At 31.7% G+C, this 14,414-nt stretch overlaps 1 long non-coding RNA gene across 3 annotated transcripts; it reads right to left on the reverse strand.

Annotated features, from left to right (window-relative positions):
* Window positions 1-6,864: 6,864 nt before the first annotated feature.
* LOC149988300 (uncharacterized) lies at window positions 6,865-9,551 on the reverse strand. Of its 3 annotated transcripts, XR_016505216.1 has the most exons (4): window positions 9,396-9,551; window positions 8,983-9,009; window positions 7,648-7,729; window positions 6,865-7,500 (listed from the first exon to the last, which is right to left on the reverse strand). It is a non-coding gene; the product is annotated as an uncharacterized LOC149988300 (long non-coding RNA). The 3 variants fall into 3 exon arrangements; XR_016505214.1 differs by lacking the exon at window positions 9,396-9,551 and having other exon boundaries at window positions 8,983-9,385; XR_016505215.1 differs by lacking the exon at window positions 9,396-9,551 and having other exon boundaries at window positions 8,857-9,385.
* Window positions 9,552-14,414: the final 4,863 nt, after the last annotated feature.

The following is a 14,414-nucleotide window of genomic DNA, read 5'->3' on the forward strand; positions in this document are numbered from 1 at the left end:
CATTTATATTAGAAGTATGCTGCAAGTATGCACTTGATGTTTGAAAAGAAAGATCTAAGATTGATATTCTTAATCTTATAAGTTATCAGTAAAGACTTGTAAGTGGATTAAGATTTTGAGGTCCTTTAGATTTAGTTTGACATGGAGGAAGAGTGCCTATAGTTTGATTGTAATTTCCAATAAATCCAACATATCAAGCTAAAGTTATTCTTTGAACTTTATGAGAAAGAGTGTAAATATTAGATCTACTTTTTGAAATCACATGTGAAGGATTTACATAGAAGTACTTAATAGTTACAAGTCACTATAGATATCAATTACTCTAAATTGACTATAACAATAGTAGTATTTGTTTTTGTGATAAGTTACTTACACACCTTTCTATTCATAATGTAGAATATAAAATATAATTTTATTACTATAAGTAACTTATACATATGAATTTTTATATAGATAAAGAAAAGTTGTATAGGATAAAGTAAATAAAATCACTTTATTTCATAATCCAACTTAAAAATTGCAACCAATAATAATAACTTGATCTAATTAGGATTGATGATATAAATTGTAAGACTCTGGTGTACTTCAATATTTCAATTGATATACTTTTGATTTTACGTAATAAAGAGTTATTCGTTTAGATATCATTTTTTACATGATATCATAGCAATATCTGCTTAAGGAGCTTTAAGAGTACAATTAAGAAGGAGATCTTTGTAGATTGTTGAAGATATTAAAGGAGCACAAAGTATCTTATAAGAACATTTACAGGAATTATTATCAATAGTAAAGCCAAACAAGTCTTGAAGATTAAATTGTTGCTACATCTTGTCAAAGAGATGACTTCCAAAATACAAGAGATCAGTCAATTTAACATAGGTAGCATTAGTGTAGTACAATGGCTGAAAGTATTTTTGGCATTGTAAAATCAAACAAATTCAAAGAAACTTTCAACTACAATATTTTAAAAATAAAAATAAGAAATATTTTTAAAGACAAAAAATTATGACATTTCATATATCTAAAAGAGTCAAAACTAGTAGTAGAATTCAAGGAAATCACATTAAAGTAAGACAAAGAAAAGAAAGATAGAGCTTTAACCATCTTCATTCTATTAATAAAAGACAATGTACTACATAACGTTGTAGATTTTGAAGAACTTGACTTATACTAAGAGATATTGAAAAACATCTTTAAAGCATATAATGGAGCCAAAGTACTTCATCTAAGCAACAAGCTAATAAAAAACATAATAATTGAAGAATTTATCAAAAGTATAAAAGAATTGATAATTCAGCTTTCAAGTGTTAGTAATGTCATTTGTGACAAATGTGTTGTGCAAATAATGCTTGAATTGTTCTCAAAAAGTTTTTTTTTTTTTTTATTTTTTTTTTTTTAGAAATTTCAAAATATTAATTAAAAATGAGACATGACAAAGGATTAAAAGCTTTGCTCAAATAGAAGAGATGAATATACTTTTTATGCATTAGAATGTTTTTTTATCAACCATAGAATAATACACTAGAAAATCCAATTATACACATTCCATTAGAATAGGGTGGTAGAGCATATAAATCAAACACTATTGAACAAAGCTAAAAATATATCATTAATTCATAATATACTTACATACTAATAGAACAAAGTAGTTAATACAATAGCATACTTTATTAATAGGTATCCAATCAAAAGTAATAAAAAAATAATACATAAAATAGATATTATGGTCACAAACTTCAAAAGAATCCATGATTGCAAAAAGTTTTTTGTTGTAGATCTCATAGTTTATTTTGAATACTGAGAATTTTTTGGAATAAAAATCTAATGAGTGGAGATTTACATCTTTTCCTATTTGTGACAAAATAAAAAAATAGAAAAATTTGATGCATCTTTTTCCATAAAAGATGCCTCAAAAAAGTTGACATAATATAAAATTGGTGTAGAAATAAATACTAACTTTAAGGCTTCAAAAGATGTTTTAGCTTCTTTATTCTAATTAAGTTTTTCTTTGCACATAAGATATATAAAAAGAATTGCAATTTGAAAAAAAAATCTTAATGAAGATTTGATAATAATTGACAAAGTCCAAAAAGCATTATATATCTCTTATTGTTCTTAAAATCTTCTAATCTATAATAATTTGAACCTTCTTTGGATCCATTATAAGTCCTTTGCTTGAAATGATATATTCTAAGAAGTCAACTTGAGTAGTATGGAATATACACTTTTCTAATTTGGCATACAATCTCGCATCTCTAAGTTTTTGTAATACACAATGAACATGAATTTTATGCTCTTCTATGTACTTAGAATAGATTAAAATATTTTCTAAGTAACAGACAACAAAATCATCTAAAAACTCACTAAAAAAAATCATATATAAGATATTGAAAAGTATTTGGTGCATTTGTAAGTCTAAAAGATATGACATTATATTCAAAGTATCTATACCTTATTCAAAATGTAGTCTTTTATTCATCTCCTTCTTTAAAGCAGACCAAATTGTATGCTCTTTAAAGATCTATTTCTATATAGATCTTAGCTTGATTTAATTAATCAAGAAGTCCAGATATCAAAGATAGAAGGTACCTATTCTTGATGATAATCTTGTTGAGTCTTTGACAATCTATACACATTCACAATGATCTATCTTTTTTCTTCACAAATAAGATAGGAGCTCTTGCAAGAGATTTCAAATAGTGTATGAAATTCTAGGCCAAGTTCTTGTCAATGTACTTCTTGAATTCACCTAATTCATTCTATAATAAATTATAGATTGGATCAAATAGTCATTGACTTTCTTCTTTAAGATTGATTGAGCAATCAAATGGACAATACTTTGGAAGAATATCTACACTCTTCTTCTCAAAAATATCTTTAAAATCTTAATATTGACTTAGAATGCTACTTAAAGTTTTTCCATCATTAAAAATAGATGTGATATAAATAATAAAAGGCAATCCTTCTTTTGCAACATGCAAGAAAGTTTTTATACCTACAAGTATGAGTTTGGCTATACTAGACTTATAGCTTTCTACAAAACTCTTAATAATGCTCTGAAAAAAGTTAAGTTTATGAAAAATCCAATGTATTAGAAGATTATATTTTTTAGCTACAATAAACCTAAAATGATTAGATTAGAGAGAGACCTAATTATATTAAAAATTATGCAACTATTATGACCATTTATTGCTACATTTATAAGAAGTATTTTATGAATAATATCTCCAAAAGATAACAAATGGCCATCTATGACTTCTATGTGTATAAGTTTAGTTTTTTGTATTAACAATATTCTATAGCTTTTAACAAACTCTTCATCTAAAAAACAAGTTGAGGCTCTTAAATCTATCAAGGCAAAGGCTTTGTGGTTATTAGGTCCTAAATACACATCTATTATAATACAAAAAAAGGATTCTGAAGAAAAGATATGACCTTTATTTGTAAAAGATTCCAGCCGCACAATTCCTATTGTAGCTAGGCAAATTTGTTTTTCAAAATTTTTTCATCTTTGATAATCATAATTCTCATTTTGTAGTTGCATTGTTTCTTTGGACAATGTTAAGCAGTGTGCTTAGCTTTTTCACAATATAAACATAATCCTTCTTGACGACGATAAGTCTTTTTTTGTTCAATAAGAAATTTAAAATATGTTGCATCAATTTGCATGTCTTTTATCTTCAAATGTTTAGATTGAGAGGTTATCGATGTTGCCATTAAATTATAATAACATGGAGATTCTCTTGCATGATTCTAAGATTGAAACTCAAAAAGTCGATTGTCACACTTCACAGCAAAGTCAATTGCTTGACTCAATATCTAAGGATCAGATAAGTTGAGCATCAATTTCTTTACTTCATATTGTAATCTATAAAAAAATTAGTTGATAAAGGCAACATCATCCCACTTAACATCAATTTCTAATTGTCAAAATTATAAAGCATATCATATCACTGATTGATTGTCTTATTATAAGATACAAATCTTATTGGTTTCAACACAAATTACATCATGTTCTTCATATGTAGATCAAAATTCCATCAAAAAAAGCCTATAAATTATCCAATATTAGATCTTATTGTTGAAGAAAATATGAAAATAATAATAATACCAAAATTGAAAGAAATATATCAATGAATTTAACTTGTGGTCCTCACATTGGATAGTTTTGAGATTGAAGTTCAATTACAAGTTGTATTTGATTGATAAACCATAATTAAATGATGTTCTACTATAGAAGAAAGAATGTGATTTGATTTAGATGTTGAAGTGGCTCCAATCATGTCTGTATCTTCACTTCCTATAATTTTTGTTGTTCTTAGTGGCTATAAACTGAGTTGATGCATGAAAAGTATTAATATTCTCAATTGCTCTTGTATTTGTATTATTGTACTCTTTATTTTAAGAAGCTCTGCCATGATAACACTTAGAAAAAAAAATTCTAATATCACTCAAAACAAGCAAAAGAGAGGACTTGAAAACAAAAAAAATATTAAAAATAATATTAGTTTAGAATAAGATAATCTACAACTTCTAATACGCTTATGTCTTATGAAGAAAAAAAAGATAATTTACTCTTAGTCAAGAAAAGATAAATTTCTAATATTATAACTGTACTCTTGTCAATTTGTCAAGGATATGAATTAAAAAAAGATGTATAAACCTATGAAATTCACATCAAAAGAAAAATGAAAAAATAAAGATAACGAAGTATGTATATTAAAAGAAAACTAAAATGGCTATTGCCAAATGATAAAAAAAACTAAAGATTCTTGAATTTAAACCAAAAATAAAAAATAAAAATTGAAAAGAGTAAAGAAGGCTTCACTCTTGCGTCTATATATATTATCTACCTAAGATCTATGTGGCGACATTCTATAAGACCTCTAAAAACATGTTGACTTTGCATGATACATATCTTCACTTGCAAGGAAAATTTTCTATATAAGCACCACACAATTAGCTTATTCCACAAGCTACTAACATATGTGGCACATGATTAACTTGTTGACTAAGTTTCTAACTAATTAACTATAAATACATGTAAAGTCAAAATAGCATCTGAAAACTTCTTGGAAGCTTCTTTAGAAGATATTATGAAATTAACTTGCTTCTGTCTATTCATATTGCTTAAATAACAAATACAATAGATATATATATCCATGATAAGATGTCATCTTTAATGAAAAGATATTAGAATTAAAGCATATTGTACCAACAAAACTTAGAATATTATATGCAAAAATATTATTGGATAGTAAAAAAAGAATTCTAATTAATTTTAATTTAAGATATAATTATGATGAATCTAAAGTAATTGTTGATATCTTATTGCCACTCAACACCTCTACATTCCAACCTTGTTCTGATAGAACATCATCAATATTAGCCATAAAAAATAATATTGTTGCAATATCATTACTAATTATCTAATAATCAATACAACTTAGATTCTTAATATTCCAATATGAAGACTACATTTACATCATAGATCTCAAAGTTCCAACATCAACTGAAGAAGGAAGATAATACTCCAAATGAATAAGAACAATAGACAATGAACTTGTATCAATACAAAAGAATGACATTAGAGAAATAGTAATACTATTGCAAGATAAGACACCAATCACATCAAAATGTGTATTTAAAACCGAACTTACTATTGATGACAAGATTAAAAAATTAAGGGCAAAACTAATTGATCAAGGGTTTGAGCAAAAAGAAAGAATGGACTACCAAGTTGGCAAGGTTGATAAATTAAAGGCAAGACTAGTCATTCAAGGATTTGAGTAAAAAAATAAAAAAAAAAGTGGAGTACTAAGACACTCCAACTCTGAAATGGCTGACATTCAAAGTTGTAGTTACCATTACTATAAAAATCAGTTGGTCTATCAAGCACCTCAACAACCAAACTAGATTTTTAAATGGTGATCTTAATAAAGAGGTGTATATGGAAATATCCCAATGACTACTTCTCTCTTCTAAGGACCAAGAGAAAGTTTGTTTATTCAAAAAACAGATTTATGGATTAAAGCAAGTCAACAAAACATGGTATATTAAAATTTGTCTATTTCTTATAGATTTTGCTCTTACTTACTAGGAGCAATGCCGATCATAATCCATATTTGTGTAAAGGAGAAGATTTTATGTTAATAGTATTGATTTAGGTTTAAAGAAATTATGCAAACAATTTGCCGGAAAAGTTTGGAATGCTGGATTGTGCTCCCGCAGCCACCCCAACGGAAGAAGGCATTCGACTTTTCCGCAGCATGGATGCTAAACCCACTGACACTACAAACTACCAAAGCCTTGTTGGAAGTTTAATATATCTTATATATACAAGGCTGAATACTTCATATGCTGTCAGCCACCTCAGTTGGTTTATGAGGGCACCACAACAACCACATTTGGCAGCAGCCACACCAGTGCTTTGCTACATCAAACCCACAATTAAATAGAGTACATTCATATTAGTTGAATCCAATGCAACATTGACATGATTTGTAGACTTTGACTGAAGTAGAGGCCTAGACAAAAGAAAATCTACAATTGGCATGATTTTCAAAATTGGAGACACTAATACACTTGAATAGTATACTCCAGCCTACAATTGCCGTTTTAACCACTGAAGCGTTATCCGATGGAGCAAAAGAATTTACATGGATTAGAATACTTTTAATTGAGCTAGGACAGCAAATGAGGGAACCCACAACTATGTTTTTGTGATAATCAGAGTTTCATTAAGTTAGTCAAGAGTCCGGTATTACATGCGCTAACAAAACATATTAAGCTATAGCACCACTACATAAGGAAACGCATAGAAGACAATTAAATTAAGGTGTACTATACACATACAAATGAGCAGCAGGAGGATTTGTTCATGAAACCACTTAGAAAAGTGCAATTTCAGCAGATGAGATATAAAATTGGAATTTATGACATTGACGAGCTCTGAAAGAGGACCTCACCAAATCACCTACTCCAACTATGAAACATGTTTTCTTTTTTCCTTCCTCCTATTTTTCCTGGGATTTTCTTTTCCCCACTAGAGACCTTGTTTGGAGTAAGAGAACTCCCGGTCTCAAAATTACTTATATCCTCATCTAGCATAATACAATATCTTCTAAGCTCCATCCTATAGTGTGGAACTATAGAAAGGGGCATTTCATTCACAACATGTCTACAATAATACAAATAGCCTTCCTTATCAAGTTTTAGAAATACTACGACTTGCCAATCCAGTGAAGAATCAACCAGATGACGCCATGCTTGAGAAATCAACCTCAGTCGAAAGAAGGTGAAAGGAGATTCATATGCTGCGAGCTTTGGCCATACGAGAGCACACACAACCTTATTTGAAAGACCAGGCACCGAATCACTCATCAACACAATCGGATAAGGTACTTCCACCTAAGAAATGCTTCCCAAGTTGACAAGAGTTGTATCCCCTAAGCTTCGACATTGCTCCTCAAACCAACGGCAGATTGAGTTGCAGCAGCGCTGAAGAAAGGAGAACACGAACCAAACTGAGGAAAAGAGACTGTAGGTGCACAAATGAAGCAAAACATGCGTCAATTTAAAGGGAAGACAAAGGAAAGAAGGGCAGGGGGCGCGAAAAACTCAATCATTACGAGGCTCAGCGCTCACCATATTGAGTTGATGGAATTGATAAAACATCGCCAACATCGTCCGCTCACCGACAACCGCCCGCAAATCCACCATTCTGACACTTCATATTCGACAGAATGGACAAGAGAATCATAATGTGTAAGAGAGGATGTTGCGACAAGTCACATATACACCTTTCTATTCACGACGTAAGACATAAAGTATAATTTTATTACCATAGGTATATTGCCACTTGTACATACAAACTTTTTGGCGGATAAAGAGGAGCCGCATAGGATAAAGTGATTAAAATCACTTTATTCCATAATCCAACTTGAGAACTACAACCATAAGGGTAACTTGTTCTAATTAGCATCGACAATATCTCGATTGTTACACTCTTAGTTCTGCATAGTAAAGAACTATCTTTCTACAAATCATTTCGTGTGTGAGCGTGTTCTCTTTTTTCTGTCTGTACAGAACTGTGAGTCATCAAGTGTGAAGAACTGCATCGTAAGCTCTGAAGGAAAACGTGCGAAATTGAGTGGTTCTACCCATGCGAGGACTTGAACTCATTCACCTCCATCTTCAATCAACACCAAATGAATCGTCGAGAACCTGAAGTTGAAGTAAACGAGTTCATGCTCATTCTGAAGCACTTGTCATCTCTATCTTACCAATAGTCTACATTCACTTCTGTGTAATGGCTCGGATTGGCTGACACGGTAGTCGGAGGTTATCGTATTAAGACAGTCGGCTACTTGGAGACCTCCAATATGTTCATTAGAAACTCGAACATTCATGTAAACTCTACGTCTACTGTAGGTTTTGGAGATCGCATCAGATCAAGAGAGAGAGCCAAACGAAGGCCCAGATCATGTACATGACCGGCAGACTAAATAAGTAAACATCTACAAGGATGAGCTACATCCATGGATGAGTGGTACTGTTACAAGGGTTTGACCCATTCCAACATCTACAAGGTTTGGTCGTGTTCAAGTTCGTTCCAACAGGGCGACGTAAACTGGTCGCGATTCGTGGCTCAATAGCAATAGGAAGAAACCACCACGGACATAACTAGAGGGTAGCCGGCTGAATTTGTACCCTACTCAGTTCATTGCACATGACGGTTTCTCCGAGCGCATGAGATTCGCTTATTACAGCAAGAGTTCAACGATCATGCAAACAATTGCCGAAATACACCAACCAGAGGAGTAGGTAGAAGCACAGCGTTTGGGAGTTTCTCACGATTACATCTCACTTGGATCAAACGATTGTTTTAGTTATGCACAAATCTTCATTCGGGGCTGAAATTTCCATTGCTTAAATAGATAAAACAGAGTCCCTCAGGTCCTTTACACTCCATTGACGTACCCAAGTGAGAGAAATCGTGCTCCAGACCTACACTCAACACAACACCACCCAGTAAATCCACTTCTGCCATCGAACTCAGGCAGTTCCACTCACTCGACGACTTCAATCAAACAAACTGTCGTCAGTGGACTCTTGTTCAACAAAGACATCGTTGATGCCAGGGATCCTCTCCAACTCGCACAATTGTCATAAGCACACACACCGAGAAACTAACACAGACCTTCATGCAAATGGTCATGACAACAACAACAACGACATACGAAGTATACAAAAACATAAAATCAACAAAAACAACGTGGACTCTCTACGGCCAACTAGTTAGGAACACTGTGGAATCTAAGCAGTGATGCTGAAGTGATGTAAAAATCTTGCATCGGTGATAAAGCATTAAATTTCATGGACGTGAAGATCACCGAGTCTCAGATCATGCGCGTCTGATCAGATCCTCGGCGTCGCTGAAGGGCGGTGACGGTGGCGGCGCCGCCAGAGTTTGTAACTGACTGTGTTAAGAGGACCGAAAGTTTAGCGTTGAGCTATCATATAAATGATTCACACAACCTCTCACCCATTCTCTTAATCATGATAATCTTACAATAATACGGTGGTAGTTTAACTACAACAACAACAATCATGATGTTCATAAATGTAGTTGTTGTCATCCAAACGAAAAACTGCTTGTTTTAGAATTTTAGTCTCTGTTATTGTTGTTGTTGGTACTTTCTACCCACTTTTAACATTGTATGGAAACCTCCTAATGGACATGAAATCTTCCAATTAAAGTCACCAAATCTAAAATGTCTTGTGCTAGATCGTGATTTGAAATGCAGTTTTCATTCAATTTTTGTTACGAAGTCCTCTGTGATTCTAGAACTTCGCTTGAATGAGTGAGTGCGCTCAAAGTTAGGAAATATAATGGCTCAAATTTTTTGTATCATTTTGAGGCTTGTTAGAGAAATTTGACAATGGTTTTGGTGTGCATTAATCTATATTATAGCTATAACTACAACTATTACTTAATGTTTTCTGTTGTTGAAATTGTTTCTTATTTTAAGATTTGACTCTTTCTTTTTCGTTGACTCTAAAAACTGCTTGTGTAAAATTACATGTAATTTGTATATCTCATTAAAAATATATGTTCAGACAAACTGCTGATTTATTTAGATGTGGAGGACTTTATATAATAAATACCAGTGTTGAAAAACAAATGTACAATTGCCCAATCTACAGTATTTTTATGTGTTTTCATTCGGCAAAAGAAATTATATCTTTTTATTTTAGTATTATTTTGTATTTCTGACGCACTTTCTTTTTTAGAAATTAAGAACACATCTTAATATCTTGTTGTTTCCTTACAAGTTTTTTTCAAAAGAAAATGTCTTTGTTTTTGGAACTTGAATATTTTGTTGCTCTTTTATTGTTGATTTTGTATAATAAGCTATAAGTTGTCATCTAATGTAAAAGCATAAACAATATTATTATTAGTAAGTGACATCACAAAATGATTTAAAATCTAACTATTTTTTTGAAAAAAATAATTCATTACTATTAGCTTATCAATATGTAACTAAAAAATATATAATTAAAAATTTATATAAAACTGAAAATAAACAAAAAAAAAATTGAATCTTGAATTACATATTTCTATAGAAAAAGAAAAAAAGAATATATATATATATATATATATATATAACTTTCTTTTTAACATTGAAAGCTACTTAAAACTAGTGAAAAAAGAAAAAAAAGAAAAATACAAGAACATGAAGTCCTCATTCTTCTTTTTTTTCAAATTCATGACTATTCAGAAGTAATAATAAATTAATTAATCAATACAAGTTGAGTTGCATGAACTTTTGAAGAGGTTCAAAACTTTTCTTGGAGAAGCAAGATATAAGTAGTCCAATATCTGAAATAATTTAATTTAAAATAAAAATAAAATAAAATAAAACCGCTAACACTAATAATCGTGTGATTTTATGTCTCATCTGAAAACATTATAAAATACTACTTATTTCTTAATAACTATTGCTACAATACTTAATATAAAAACTATGAACACAGTAAGATTAGTGCAGCACAAAGATAGAAGAACTTGCATTAAGAAAGATTGTGGGTTGTACAAGGACTACTTTCTCTTCTTTTAACACTATGTACATTATCCTAAATTAATTATATCAACTGATCGTTATTACTATCACATTAAAAAGAAAGGCAAAAAATAAAAAAAATAAAAAAAGGAAAAAAAAAGAAGTAAGTGTTCACATTATTTTGAATACTTTGAAGGAGATCAAGACATTTAAGATGTGTACTGAAAATTGATTGTACATTAACATTAGAGGAACACAAATAACATGGGTCCAGAGCCATCCTTTCATCCATCCATCCATCCATCCATAGTTTCATATCTTCATTCATCCAAGTCTTGTAGCATGGAAAATACAAGGTCATGGAGCACATCAAAAGATCAAAGGGCTCCATTATTGGAACCCTTTAGAGAAAGAGAAAGCTACCATTCATTCGTCTATTAATTCATTCACTCATATGTTCATTCATTCATTTATTCATCCATCCACCTGTCCCTCTTGTCTACATTAGACTTCAGTTCCCCTTTTTGCATTATTTTACGGTTTTTTTGACAATTTTTTACTCTACTATTTTTTTTTTCTTCTAATTCTTGCTACTTTTTAATGATTTTGTAACGAGTAGAATTATTCTTTCCTTTTTGAGGAAATGGTGCTAAAATGATTTTATAGTGTAATCAAATGAGTTTGGCAATATGGATAAGAGTAGAGATGTGGTAGCTTTATGGTGCAAGAAAACTTTTTTTATTTTTTATTCTTTACTCTTTAAATAATAAACTAAATTGGGTATGCCCAGTCCAGAGTATTGTTTTCTTTGATTAAATACATGTATAATAAATTACAGAATTTAATCTTATATTTCACATTTCTAATTCAGATGGAATGAAACCAACATTGCAACGTTTCTATCAATTTTAACTGTGATGTTTGTTGCATGAGATTCCTTGAAAAAGAAAAAAACCAATAAAATATTGGTTGAGGATATTTTTAAATTTTTTCAGAAAACTTAGAATAAATATTTAAAAAGCAATTAAAACTAACAACATATGTATTTAAATTTATTAAAATTATCATTTCTTACAAATTTGATTGTTATTGTTTTTTTTTCCATTATAGAAAATAGATCTAAATTTTAAATCAATTATTGGCTTGACAATTGAGTATGACTTGAGTAAAATTATTCAAAAACAACACATAGATATAAATAAACCAAAATTTTAACCTCAACCAACATTGCCAAGTCTAAAGCATTGTAATGTCAGTTATTTTTGTACAAAAAGCTTCAAGTGCAACTGTACAGGATGTTGAAAATGATAAGTTTTAATGAAATTGTACACAACATTGAAATTTCCAAACCTCAAGTGTGGTTGTTGAAATTCCTAAGCTTCATTTTTTGAATGTCCTTAAGATATTGAAAGCTGATAAAAATAGAAGTAATTTTTATAATTAGTGCTCATGAACAATAATTACAAACTATTATATTTATCTTTATAAACTTGTTCTTTCAACAAAGATGAAACGCAGCCTATATTGAAAGTAATATATATGAAATAATATAAAATATATGTTTTTATATTTAGCCTATATATAAAATAAATGTATATTTTTAACAATATGATTGTTTTTACAATTTTTATGTAAAAACCCATTATTGAAGTTTGTATGATTTTTAAAAATTAACGGGTTGTAAAATATAGTAACAAAATAAATTGATAAAAATGTCATTACTGTGTGACATGTTGATTTTTTTTTAATAAAGATTTATAACAACATAGTCAAAGGCTTTCTTTGTGTCATGACCCATCGCCGCCATGCAACCTCGTCGACTTTGACTCACACTCATTCACACTCTCTCTTTCTCATACACACCAGCATGCATACAAAAAGCTTACTCACAGATCGAGGGGGACGGAGGATGAAGGAACAAGGAAGAAAAAAATAATAATTAAAATAAAATAAAATGAGGAAGGACAAGGTGCAAGGTCTGCTCTGGCAGTTCCGCAGTGGGTGCGGTGCCGCGGAGGAGAGCCACAGCCGATATCGTGCGAGCTGAGGAATCCATAGTCGAAGCAGCAACAGCAACAGAAGCCCAATCAGCGGCAGGAGCAGAAGAAGAAAGCATCAGTCAACAGGCTGCTATGATGTAAGAGCCGGTTGCACTGATTCCAACGCTGCCAAGAGAGAGAGAGAGAGAGAGAGAGAGAGATAGATAAACAGAACAAGAAGAAATGAGGAAATGGGAAACTAGAGGAAAAAGAAAAATAGAAGAAGAAAAGAAAAATGAGCACGGATCTCCAGCACACACACACACACACGCACACACCCTTTTGTGCGGTCAATGCGACTTCAGGGTATGATACTCCCACGTACTCGTGAGATTTTCATCGGTTCCTGGTGGAATCGCTCATTTCAAGCAACGGGAGGTAGTAGTCTTCCCAGTAGGGCGTGACCCACTTTCCAGGTGAGGCCATGCTATGCAGCTCACGGCATCTGCTACGGATTTCGTCAGCTGCTGATCCGTCGCGGCAGCCCACACCGCATTGACTACGCCCTCCCATCAGTGCAAGTCAATGAGATATGTGTGTTTGTGTGAATGTGTATGTGTGTGGATTGGCAACCATGGTGATGGATTCGATCACCGCTTAGATCACCACATAGGCTCCCGCAGAGCAGTCGCGTACAGTGTTGCCTTTCTGTTGTCCACCGTCTTTACGTGAGCTTTTCGTTGGCAGGCAGGGACATTTTGCAGCTAGGTAGCTAGCCGGCCCGAAGGCTCAGAATTGTCACCCTGATGATCTCAGTTTCGCATTCCAAAATTATTTACACGTAAAAAATAAAAATCGAATTGTAGAACTAGTTAAATTTTACATTAGTAGAAAGTTTTTTCCTAACAAAAGTCCATAACCCATTGCGGGTTGGCTTTAAAACTATTGGATTGAGTATCGTACATGACTCAGTGTTTCAAAAGATAGAATTACATGAATTTCGCGAGAAATTGAAAGCCGAACTTGTCAAGTGATTTATTAATATATAAATTATGCACCTTTGATATCTCACCGAAAATGACAACTGGGTATGCCAATAACCCAATCGTCTTGCACAATTTTCCTCCTTCAACGTTTGAAAATGGAAGCCAATCACTCGGTTCGCCGAAAAATAAGAATACATGTTCATATATATATATATATATACATATATACATAAATAAATGTGCGCGCCTCTGCCGAGACGCATGTGTGGAGTCCAGATCATCCACCACGGCAAGCGAAATACGTGGAATGGTGGGCATTAAGTTTATACAGTATGAGTTGACTCAGCTGGGTGCCTGTCAATAACAGAGAGAGTATATGATTT

Source organism: Physcomitrium patens, chromosome 10 (assembly GCF_059467195.1).
Source record: "Physcomitrium patens ecotype Gransden chromosome 10, ASM5946719v1, whole genome shotgun sequence".
NCBI lineage: Eukaryota > Viridiplantae > Streptophyta > Bryopsida > Funariales > Funariaceae > Physcomitrium > Physcomitrium patens.